The following is a 12,572-nucleotide window of genomic DNA, read 5'->3' as shown; positions in this document are numbered from 1 at the left end:
TTTTAACATAGAAGATGAAACATTGGAAAGCTGAATAACTTGCCCAAGGTCAGTGACACAATGGAGAGCTGAATTACCAGAAAATGATGAGTTCTATTTGCTTGCTGAATTCACTGCACTCATTGAAAATTTAATTTCTGCTCTGCTGACTCACAGGTAGTCACATAGGTGTGGCTGCAGTATAGGGCATAAAAGTCTTTCTAGGGACGCTGCTGAATCACATCTTCTTGTCTGGGCCTATTCTGTGTGTAAATTCAAAAAGGATTGCCAGGTCTGGCCATGGAAATAGCAGCTGTTCAAACTGAAATATGATGCTGCTCCTGCTGCCATCAAGCACTACAGTTTTTCTATTAGTTGATAAACAGATATTCTCCTCTAAGGTTAACCACAAAAATGTCTTTCACTTAAAGAACAATACTTTTCAATAAAGATATAAAAACAAAGTTAGAGGTGTATGTTTACACATGATCTATTAAAACAAATAATTTGAAGGTTTTAATGCACTTTTTAATTTTGAAGTGTACAGCTTTTAAAATATTTTTAGAGACTGTATGACTCAGGAGAATAGTAACAGCGTCTATGTACTTCTTTTTTTTTATTTCCTAGTATTCCCATTCAGCCTGGGGTCATTCTCTGGCCAAGAGTTAGACAGCAAAGGACTTGGCATCAGCTCTCACTAAGACTTTTACACGTGCTTATACCCAATGACTAGTCCAATCAAAGCTAGCAGGAATTCTCATATTGTCAAAATTTAAGCATATGTTAAACCTCCAGAAGATCAGGGACTACATTGGCACTGGTAACTCCTAACTAAACACAGGAAACACAAAAGTATTGGAAGTAATCTGGCAATTTAGAAACAACTTTGCCACAGAAATCAACCTATATTCTTGTAGTGCTGTATCCCCTTATGAATAACTGCTCTCTATATATATCTCTATCGCTATAAATGAGTGAAATATGTTGTTGCCAAACAAATGATCCATTCACACCCATGCTGATAAGAGATGTGTAACTAATATTACACTAGTTACATGATTTTGTATCCACACTTCAACAACACTTGAGCTTTTCGTCATGGCACTGGCAGTAAATGTTCAAATTAAGATGAAAATCTTTAAGACCTAATCTTTTTTTTTCCTTTAAAGAAAGCCTGTTGGCAAACATTTTAGAAGGCTTATGGCAATTTCTTCTTTGAAATTTCTATTCAATCTTATCAGCATTTTGGATAGAGATTCTCCACTAAAGGTTTAGAATATGGGATAGACAATGTCTTGCTGAGGCTGTACCCCTTTTTTCTACAGGATAGATTTGATCAGGTTAGAATGAATCTGGGCCCTCTGGGGAACTTCTGTAATTTTTACTTTCAGATTTATACCTTCCAAACATAGTGCAGGGAAGTTGATGAGGTCAATATTGATGAGGTCAATATTGCAACCTCTGTAAGAACACGAGAGCATTTTGTCTGATACCACTACTTTAGAGAGCAATATGTCTCTGAAAAGGCCTGACTGGGGTCCCAGGAGGAGTCTTGACTGAGAGGGGGTTGCCACACTTTCTCCTAGGCCTGCAGAAAGCATCTGCTTATCCTGCAGAGGAAGAAAGAAGCAAGTGACTGCTTTCAGGATTGCAGAGCAGCAGCCTTTCCCACATGAATCTCACCTCACTTGAGAGCAAAATGGCATTTCCTACAAACTTGGTAAAGGTCATTCTTTGCATTCTTTTCAAAGATGACCTAAACATTTAAAAAAAAAAAATCAAAACACTTACTGAAAGGGTGAGCATCACAGCAAAACCAAAATAAGAACATACACTTAAAATGTTGGCAGTTGTAATATTTTTTAATTTCTGTGATTACTTAGCATTTTGGAGCAAATGCAGTCATGGGAACAGAACACCCCTTCACTAAATGTCAGAGTAAACACTACTTGCAACCCCCAAAGAAAAGTCTTTATACTAATAATACACTCACAAAATTCAACATTATCAGAAAAAAAAAAAAAAAAGAATTTCATAAGAGCTTTCTATTTTTATATTTCATGAATCAGAAAGGTCACAAGCCCAATTTAAAAAAACATGCCTTGAAGGTAGGAAGGGTAAAATGCTGAAGATGAGATGTAATTTATTAGAAAATATTGTACACTGCATGTCACAGGAACGTATTCTTAACATAATAAAGCAAATCCAGGAGAGATTTGCCACCTGTCTTACCCTCTTACCTCACCATTAGATGTTCACTCATCCATTTCTTACTGGGCAATTTTAAAAGCATCTCTGTGTCACTTCCATGCTATTCTCCTGATCTTCCATGCTGAGCTGATCCATTTACTGAACTTGAAGAAGCAGAAACTGCCTCCCCCTAAGTTACTGAGCACATGTACCAGTGCCAGCAGGAGACAGGCAGAGAAGAACAGTAGGATTTTAAAGACGGAGGGGAAGAGGTCTGAAGGTAGTAAAGAACTGAAAGGAGAACGTTTGACAAGCTTCTGACATCTAGTAAATTTAAAAGAAAGTTAATAAATGGAGGGCAAAAAGGGAAAAAAGCATTTGTGGATAGAGGTCTTTGGGCAGACATTAAGTTTTGAACACGTTAGTGCCAAGTCGGAACAGGAACTGGGGCAACAGACATCAGAGGAGATTTGAGAAGTACAAAGAGTGGAGTTGAAGTATAAACAGCTGTGCTTTAATAGCTGTGCATTAAAGGTCAAATCCTACAGACTACTTAGAGTTTGGTTCTTTCATTTATAATTGCTTAACATTGATGTAACTCTGCTGACTTACCTATAGCAACCTTCATCATTTGGCTGATTTGGTTTGGTTTTTTTAATAAAGTAAATCATTCCTGTTCAAACCATCAGATATACTGATACTCTGAATTGGATTTTAGCCATAAACAGGAAGTCAGGAAGTGCAAAAGAGCATTTATTTAAAAAAATTTTTAAAAAAAATTTAAAAAAGAAGAAAGGTATTTACGACAAAAGATATTTGACATCTACTTATCTTGACTGCTCTGACTACACAGAGAGAGAGAGAGGGTTGAGTCCCTTCGTGCATTCCTATAAGTTTGTATTCCTTCCTGTTCATATGTGGACAGAGCATGTAAGCTCTAATTCCCTCTAAAATATGATGACTGACTTTCAGTGGAGTAAAATTTCAATAGCTCTACTGGATCAAGGAGGTGATCTGACTTCAGTTATTACAAAGCAGGAGATTGTAACTTATCAAATATAAAAAAGCAGAAAATTACCAGCCCAATAAGTAGCCAAGCAACAGAACCAGACATTATTGCTATGTAAACTTTAGCTTTAATACTCACCAGTTTCTATTCTAAGTTTACAGAGCTAAGGTGATATTATCCCTGGCTTTTGACAAGAAAGGTCCTGCATCACTATCATCTTTTGTGATTTTCACGCCAGTCAGCAGCTTTCTCACCAGGACTCCACCAGACCCCCTTAGTCTTTCCTTTCTTAGCTGCCTAACAAGAGCTGAGCTCATTTAACATCTGTCACAAACACCATGCCTACACTCCTTAGTGCAGTGGAAACAGACCCAAGTTAGCTTCTTTACAGGGCAAATTATTCTGTGCAGAGCACACCAGCAGATGCTGCTTCGGGCACCCCACCTGATCTGATAGAAGCATCTCGAGCATCTCAGCTTGGTACTGCACGGTGTGGCGGAGACACATTATCACTTGCTTAACAGCTTATGCCACTTCCATTATCTTAAAATGGGGTTATTTTGCTTCCTTAAAGGAGTGCTACAGGGATAAAGTCAGGCAAACTACTGGAGAGCTCAGCATGGTGAAAGAAGCCATGCAAAACTCCACCACATCCCTCTGTGGGTGGTGCAGGCTGAGCCAGCCCCTCCGTGCACGTTCCTCTGGCCTCCCCAAGCCCTGCCTGACTTCCTCCCTTCCTTCCAAGCACCAGTCAAGCAGTGAATCCAACATGGGGAAAGCAGAGAAAGAAGGATTACTCCCTATCCCCAGTCAGATTAGCAGCCATTCAAGCACAGCGTTTTAGAGGAATATGCTAAGTAAGAAAGGAGAGAAATTACAAGGTGGTGAGAGGGCAAGAATGGAGAGGAGCTTAATTAAATTAACTGAGGGAATATTTACACTTCCCATTTCTGAGATTTGCAATTCTGTAGAATAATCTCCCAGAGGAAGTCATGAAAACCTCATCACTGAGCCATTTTAAATGAGTTGGAATAGCTCTACAGCGAACAACACTGTGGGGGCTGTAGGCTGGCTTATGGTTCCTCTCTCTCTCTTTATGACTAATGAAGTACACTCCCCTTAAATCTCCAGAGCGTGAACTCTGGGATAATCCGTATCAACTCATGAATGTATTTAACTTTTAAAACCTGAATAGATACTTACCCAAACAAATTGATAAGACTACCAACAGGATTAACGGACTGTTGTTCGTCATTCTTCTGGTTCTTGCAATCATGCAATATCAATGTTAACTTAAAACTTACTCCTGAAAGTATTTCTGTGGAGTCCCTGTGCCCACATGTTTTCCCGATAAATTTGCATGGTGCTAAATATTTCTTTCCTTGTCAAATCCTAGGAAACTTCAGGTAAAACAAGACCTTTATGGGTCAAGAGCCTTTGTATTCTCGTATTGTGCATCTTAGCATAGGCTTTTCTAGGTTAAAAACGGAATATTTTGCAGGATTTGAGTTGGCATTGCACAGCCCCAGGGACAGAGCCCATCTTGTGTATATACCAAAGGCATGCTCTGCAGAAGTGATGAGAACAGCCACATCAGAGGTCACCATTTTCATTTAATAATTACCTAAACTGCCTCTAATATCTGGTGCTGCCATCGTGGAGTAGCTTTTTCAAGAGTTTGTTCTCCCATCTATGTAGCAGCTGAGATGAGTAACAAGGTCTAAATATGTAGGCTTTGCTTAGTACACAAGCTTACTCACCTCAGACTAGTTAATTCTGTTGCTTCTGTGCAGAATTAATTCCTTTTGCTTACTATGATAATTTCACTTTATTCCTAAGCATACTGGTTCTTCAGCAGAAAAAGGATTGAAGTTGAAATGAGAAAAAAGGGTGCAGAGAATTTCACTAGGAGCAAGACAGTAGTCACTGGAGCCACTAAAGTTTTTCCTACTATTTCTATTAGAGACAATATTATGCCTCACTTTCTATCGGAAAATTATGTTTAAAGTTTCCATGAAAAACATCTGCTGCATTCCACCCCAGCACTGGCAGTCATTCAGCGATAGATTAAATCACTCATTCCATATATGCCAGTAAATTTAGTCTCCCTTCTGCTAAAGTTGTTATTGACCATGAACTCATTTTGTAAAAGTCAATTTTCTAACTTTTTCCAATTTGACTACTCTTTCCAAGTAAATAGTTCTTTTGTCTCTCTATCATTTGCACCTTGAATGCCAAGGTTGCTTTCAGACACACAGTGCTTTGGAAAATCAGGCCACCAGACTTTCCCAAACATAACAGAACATCTATTTTAATCTTGGCTTGTGATGATGATGCAGGCAGCATTGTTCAGAACTTTTTGTTTTATCACAAAGGTCTTATTATAACATGGGCAAAGGTAATCAGGATCCCAGCTGATTACTTTTTATATTTTCTATTTTGAACTATAAGGACAGCTCATTAAATCAGGGTTGCACGACAACAGGCGCCAGCCATTCCCCAAGCAGTGGGGCACATTTGTGCAGCTCACAAAGCAGTAGTGTTTTACATATTTGAATGCTTTGGATAAAAGTGACTTAGCTATCTTAAAATTAAATATTCATTTTGCAAGCAGGTTTCATTATTGCCCTGTTGCAATAAGATAAACTGAGTGTTAAAGATCTCTAGCAGAGATGACATTGCTGAATGTCATTAGAAACAGAACTAAAACCCCCTGAGCCCTGTGGTTTCCTTCCTCTAGACACCAGAAAAGGGATTTCAAGGGGCATTCAAGAAGTTAAACACCTAAGTCTGAAAGACATTGTCTGCACTGTGGGGTAGTTATGCTTCGTGGCATGTTTCACACTCCTGATCCACCAGTGACCTTGAAATTTTCCAGTGTTTAAAAGCACACTAAGTTCTTAAACCAAAAATTAACTGATCCACTTTGTGTTTGACTGTGTCAGGATCCTGAATTTCCTACAATGCTGGTTTTCCTGCTGACACATTTTGAACTTCCAAGACACAGGGTAGTGTTTGAAAATGCTTATAATGCCCACTTCTGCTTTGTAAAATCACTGCCATTTTTGCACAAGACCTGCCTTTACTTTAGTGCAGAAAAATCAGCTGCAGAATGTTACATGGATCATAACTTATAAATTATTAGCATCTCTAGGCAAATTTTGCATTTGCCAATTTTTACACTGTGGAAATTGCCCCTTAGATGTAGTTTACAGGCCTCCTACTGGCACTTAAAGATTCTTATGTTTGAGAAACAGAATGATTACTTCTTTCTTATGATAATTCATGGAGTTTTATAGGTTTTTATACAGAATATATATACTAATCTGTAAGGTTGTAATTCTTTTGTTGTATCCAGTTCAAGCAGAGGACTGTGAAATAAAATATATATTTACAACTTTTATGACAGTAAAACCTTGTCTAAACGTCAAGAAATGGGCTATCTATACCTACTGTGATTAAAAAAAACCAATGCGAGCGAGGCCAAACAGTGTCTTTCTAAAACTACTAGGAAACTTCCTAACAGTCATCAACAAATATGTCCTATGAATAATGTCATGTATGAAAAGAAAGTATCCAGACTTGGATATGCTATGGATGGAAAAGGGACCTGACTGAAAGTACAATCCTTATGCTTTTCTTTTGCTTCTGATGTAAACAGTAGCTGAGTAAAGTCAAAAAAAATGAAGGGAAAAAAAAAAAAAGTCTAATTAGAACAAAACTTCTGCAGCCCATAGTCCAAGGGCTTTCAGTCCCAGAAAATGAAAGTAATGAAAATCAGGATGTGAACACTCACTGTGTCAGGCTTTGGGGAAATAACAGCTGTGTTTCAAATTAGAAGGCTTCGCAGAGCCTGTTAGAGAGTGCACAGCAGCAGCCCACAGAGCTCTGCCCTCATGTTAGAGAATCCAAAACACAATTCCAGCAGCAGTGCTGCATGCAGGCTTCACAAATATTTGATTATATCTCCTCTAAGAGCCTAAAAAAACCTAAATGAATATTTGGGAAGATGACAAACAGCTCGGCATGAATATTCCAAACAGGCTGTCCTAGGTATTTGTATAAAGCCACTCAGATGAACCTGCTCGTTTGTGTGTGTCTCTACATCCAGATCAGTGCATTTTCATCCCTTTATTTGTTTCATAATGTTCATACAGACCTGGTGCAGGACAAACACAAACTAAAATTACTTGCTACACCAGAATAAGCAATTAATTTACAGTATAGAGCATTAATACCTACTAAAACATTATATTTTGAGAGTGATTTGTTCCCTTCAGATTTTTTTAATTAGCTGGTCTCTTTATCAAGCTTAACCCATCACACTGGTTTTGCTACCATTTGCTTGACTCTGAGCTCACATTTCTCATTAAGCATCTGGCAGACAGTTTGAGGCCTTATCCCAGTGTTGGATATATCATTCTCTTCACCCCATGAGAACAGAGGTAGCTGAAGGATCACAAAAACAGCTCCTGTGGAAAAAGCTGTTAAATTTTATTAACGAGGAATTGTTACTATAACAATGCAAAGTGAAGGCAAAATGTCACCTCTTCAGGGTGACAGTATTCTACAACCATTTCATAGTTAGGCAAAGGGTGGCATATGTGAGAGGCAATAATGAATTAATGGACCAGCCACATTGTAGCATCAAGGCTAAAAATATAGATTTATTTAGGATTCACTAGAGTGGTAATGCAAAATTTTGAACTACACAGAGACTCTTTTTCCTGGAAAAGTTCTTCCTCACATTCACATCACTCTTACAGCTACCACTGAATTCTAACATGCCTTCAGATGGATGTGAAAAATGTTGTAATACACAAAATTTGTAGTTGCTACAGGATGTATTAGTTGCTGGTGGGATGGGAAAGCAAGATTCCAACAAGTTGACAATCTTTCAAATAAAAGGTTAAATTTCCATTCATTAAGCTGCAGAAAATGTAGGGGTTTGATGGGAATCTTTCCTGGATGACTTGTAATCTTTTTGTTCCTCACACAGACACGCTGTTGCCTATTGTCATGGTAACAAGCAGCTCTACCCTGCTCCCTTCTACCTTTTCTTAGGCTATGGACACCCATGCACTTTTCCCCAGGTACAATCCCATTGTTCTTCCAGTCTTATCCTGAAAGTTCTGTACAGGCCCTTACCTTTCCCCTCGAAAATCCACTCCTTTCTCAGCAGGGGACCTTTCTTTGCTCTCAGGGAGAGGACACAGTGATGCAGGTTATGTTTTATCATCCTGCCATGGAAGGCACGGGCCCCAGCTCATGTCCATGCTCCACCTGACTGTCTGTACAGGTGCAATTGGACCACAATGTTTGGCTCCCAAAACTCAGGCCAACACTGGAGGATGTCTAATGTGATGCAGGCACACACGTACTGATCAACACATTATTATAATGAATAATCTTTACTTATTTTAACTGAAATAACGCTCTAGAGACCCAAGCACTCATTCCAGGAACAAGCCTGATGGCACCTGCCTGCTGCAGCTCCCCCCTGGTGTGCCTTTTCCTATTTGCCTGGCTCAGTATCTCAAAGACCCTTCTTGTATTCAGACAAAAAAACAATTTGCTGCTGCCTAGATGTGTAATTCTGCTAACTAGACCGACCTCTCAGAGTGAAATATTTATCCTGCTCATAAGACAAACACGCCACACGAGCGACAGCCTTTTCCAAACTATTACAAATCACCCAAGATCACCCCCACACTTGTCACACACACTATTCCCCACATGGAACCACACACTGGCAGCTTTTGCAGTCGGTTCAGTGAAGGGAAAGCGGACGACACGAAGCCCAGGGGCTGCTCTAACCCACCCCAACTGGCAGTGCTCCCACAGGGAAAGTACTCCAGCTGGGGAGAGGAGTGTGTGCTCCAGGGGCCAGCCTCAGACCTCCTCCTTTGGGAGCTAGGAGGGAAAGCAGCGCAGGACACAGCGACAGTAATGCTGTGGCTGATGAAACCCATTACCTGCAAAGAGAGTCGCTGCTCAGACAGTCAGGTATATTTTGAGCTCCCTTGGATAACTGACACAGCATAAAGTCTGGAATAGTCAAGGCTATCATTGAATAGTTTGGGTTGGAAGGGACCTTTAAAGGTCATCTGGTCCGACCCCCCTGCAAAGAGTAGGAACTTCAACTCGATCAGGTTCTCAGAGCCCCATTCCACCTGACCCTGCATGTTTCCAGGGATGGGGTAACCACCACCTCATCTGGGAAAAATATTTCAGTATCATGTAAACTGAAAACCCTTGCCCTCGGTTCCAGACCTTTTATTAAGACCTTGTTTTTTTTCACTGGTCTGGCAGTGTAAAATGAATGTAAATTTCTGATGTAAAATGTACAGCAGAAAAATAAAACAAAAGTTATTTCAGACCCTCCTTACTTTTCATTAAAGAATGAAAACTACTTACTTTCCTTTTCTGGCCACCTTTGTAATGATCAGGCCAGCACAGCCAAGAAACATCTCGTGGATCATTCAGTTAGCATTATTAGAAAATTTAGCTTATCTTGGTTTTTTACCTAGGGCTAATCTGACTAAAACTTAGGTTAAAACGTGGATAGAGACCCACGGCTTTGTCCCAGTATGTTCTCTGGGTGCAAACAAAATTAATGAATGATTGTATGAATGCACACTTAGTGCTACAGTCAGTATTTGTCATAGTTAATAATAGTCTTGTGCCTTTACTTAAAGCTGGTCCTTTGAAGTTCCCAAAGCACTTAATATTTGCAATACTTCTATAGTATTATTATTAATTATTATTGTGTTTTCAGAAACAAGTTGAGATAAATAACTAAATTTTTTCAAAGCAACACAATCTAAATTTGCAGATTCCCCCTCAAAAATATAAGGCCAGCAGTGACCTTGTTTTTACCTCTTCATGATCTAGACATTTGGCCTTTCAGTTGTTATGGCCCATATAATTTGTCCATCATTATTAATAGCAGTAGGAATACAAAAAAGCTGGGGAGGCTTAAAAGACTTGTTGCTTATGGATAAAAATAGAGAAGGCCACTGGTGCAGCAGAACATCAAAGTCTCAACCATGATAATCCTACAGAGCAATTGTAAGTGACATTGGGCTTTAGATGCTGAATAGATAACACAGTGCTGAAGAAAATTCTATGAGCAGATTTTACTTTACTTATATTTTCTACTAATCTTTCCCTTCTTTCTATTTTTGTAGTTTCTCTACCCATGTCCCTTATGTGCTTATACACAGAGCCTTTCTCAACATACAAAGAACCTATTAAATCTTCTCTGAAGAAGGTAAACATGCAAGAGAAAAGATGCTGGCATTATTCTGCACTGTCTCACCCAGCGCTCTGAATGCAAGTACGAAATGTGAGCAGCAGTGAATGACAGCTAGGGATGGGTTTTCCATATGAGACAGAGCCCATATTTACCCCAAAGCACTTGTATCTGCAGCACAGCACAGTTTCTATGTTATTGCAGCAACAGGCTCATATATGAAAAGCCTGTTGGGCGTACTGGAGATGCAGTGACAGCCAACGTCCCCAGAAGCAGGCAGACAGCACAGTCCTAAAATAAATAACTTATATGAAAACAACCCAGGTGTCAAGAGTGAGACCCCAGACTGCTGATAGTGTACAGAGGAAAACAGAGGTGCATAGAAACAGAAAAGAAGAAAAGCACCGCACTGGCCAAAACAGAAGCAGAGCTTACTGGAAAGAACCTACTGTTCGGCAAGGTAAATAGAAAAAGGGAAATTTCTCCCCTCCTAAATACAGCTGTAGAGGAGAGAGCTGCATTCCACACACCCCTCTTACTTTCACTGGGGATTCAGAGAGAGTCTCAAACAGGCTGCCCTGTTATATATGATCTCTAATAATCTCACTCACATAAACATGGGCACTAAACCAGAGGAATGATTGTAACTTGTTCCCCAATAAAACATGAAGGTTTAGGGCCGACAGGCTGCAGTCAATTTCCAGACTCTGCAAAGGTGAAGTGAGACCTGAATATTTTTTCTCATTCCTAAATTATTACTGGCTCAAATGTCCTGAATACAGATTAGAAGAATTACCTGATTATATTAACCTAGGGAAAGAGTTGAATAAAAAACCACAATCATATTTCAATGAAATAGTCTCCATTAGGGAGCAAAATCTCTCTCCATCTCCCTTTCTCTTGTGTATTTACATGCAGCATGCGATGCCTTTTATAACCCATTTTTGGGGTACTTGAATAAAACAGAGTATTGTCTACCCTGTCTGAAAGATGATAAAGTCACCTAGGACTCATCTCCTAGGACAGCAATAACCCAACCCTCCTGCCAGTCATGGACACATAACATGCCTGCATTTAATGTTTGCTCTGTTCCGTTTGAAATGTTAATCATCCCTATGTAAATTCTGGCACACTGAAACTCAGTTCATATTAACTTCAGGTTACCTGATTTAGATACGGTAAGGGACAACCATTTATCGGCTGCTTTGTAAAGATCAAAGGAGCTTGTCCCTAAAATATGCCCCATAACATGCAAATGAATCTTAATGTCTCTAATTAGATTATAACTTGAGGGTGCTTTCTGCTGCTGAAATAAAGTGTTACTGTGTCATAGGCTTAATATACTCCAAGGATCTGATCTTCTCAGCAAGTCACAGCCACACTTCTTTCCCCGGTCTAGGACGTGCCTCCCCTCACTGGTTTGGTTACAAAAAAATTCAAATCTGGTTTTCTGACACCTCCTCTTCAGCTCTGACACTGATGGCATTGTGGAAACGCTCGGGGAGTCGAGACTCCCCCACGAGGGATGTACGAGTTTCTGTGGCTCCTTTGTGCAACGTGTTCAGCAGCAACTGTGCACGACAAGGTTTAGAGGCTCTACGCACCTGCTGATGAGTAAGAAATTAATTCACACTTCAAGCTTATTCTCCACTGCTTTTACAGGGGGATAATTATGTCATGGTGGTTATCTTTCTTTAAAATCCCAGTGGAGGGAAACCCTTATACTTTGAGAGGTAGCAAAGGGAGGTCAGCACTACATCATCACTCTAAGTGACTCCACCTGCTATGCTGCACAGTAAAATAAGAATTTGCTGTCTCCCAGAACCTTTAAAGTGGGAAAGCAAAAATACAGGGTAGTCATCATGTAGGAAAACATTTTGTTTAACTGGGAAAGAAAAGCCTTAGTCACCTGATACAAATATATGTATTTAAAAATAAAAAGGTGTGGTTGGCGACTGGACCAGTGCTTTCATTTCCACAGGGAATGCTGCAAACTCAAACAGAAGCTACTTGGTAAGCAGGAGGTGAGAACAGCAAACATGAAGAGATGGCTGAATGTTTGTTACAAATGCAGCCTTTCCTCATGCTCATGAATCATTTCTTAACTGATCCTGATTTCTTTCTTTAAGTACACTTGTT

The sequence above is a fragment of the Corvus cornix genome, chromosome 1A (genome assembly GCF_000738735.6).
Source record: "Corvus cornix cornix isolate S_Up_H32 chromosome 1A, ASM73873v5, whole genome shotgun sequence".
Taxonomy (NCBI): Eukaryota; Metazoa; Chordata; class Aves; order Passeriformes; family Corvidae; genus Corvus; species Corvus cornix.
Note: the sequence above shows the minus strand (reverse complement) of the source record.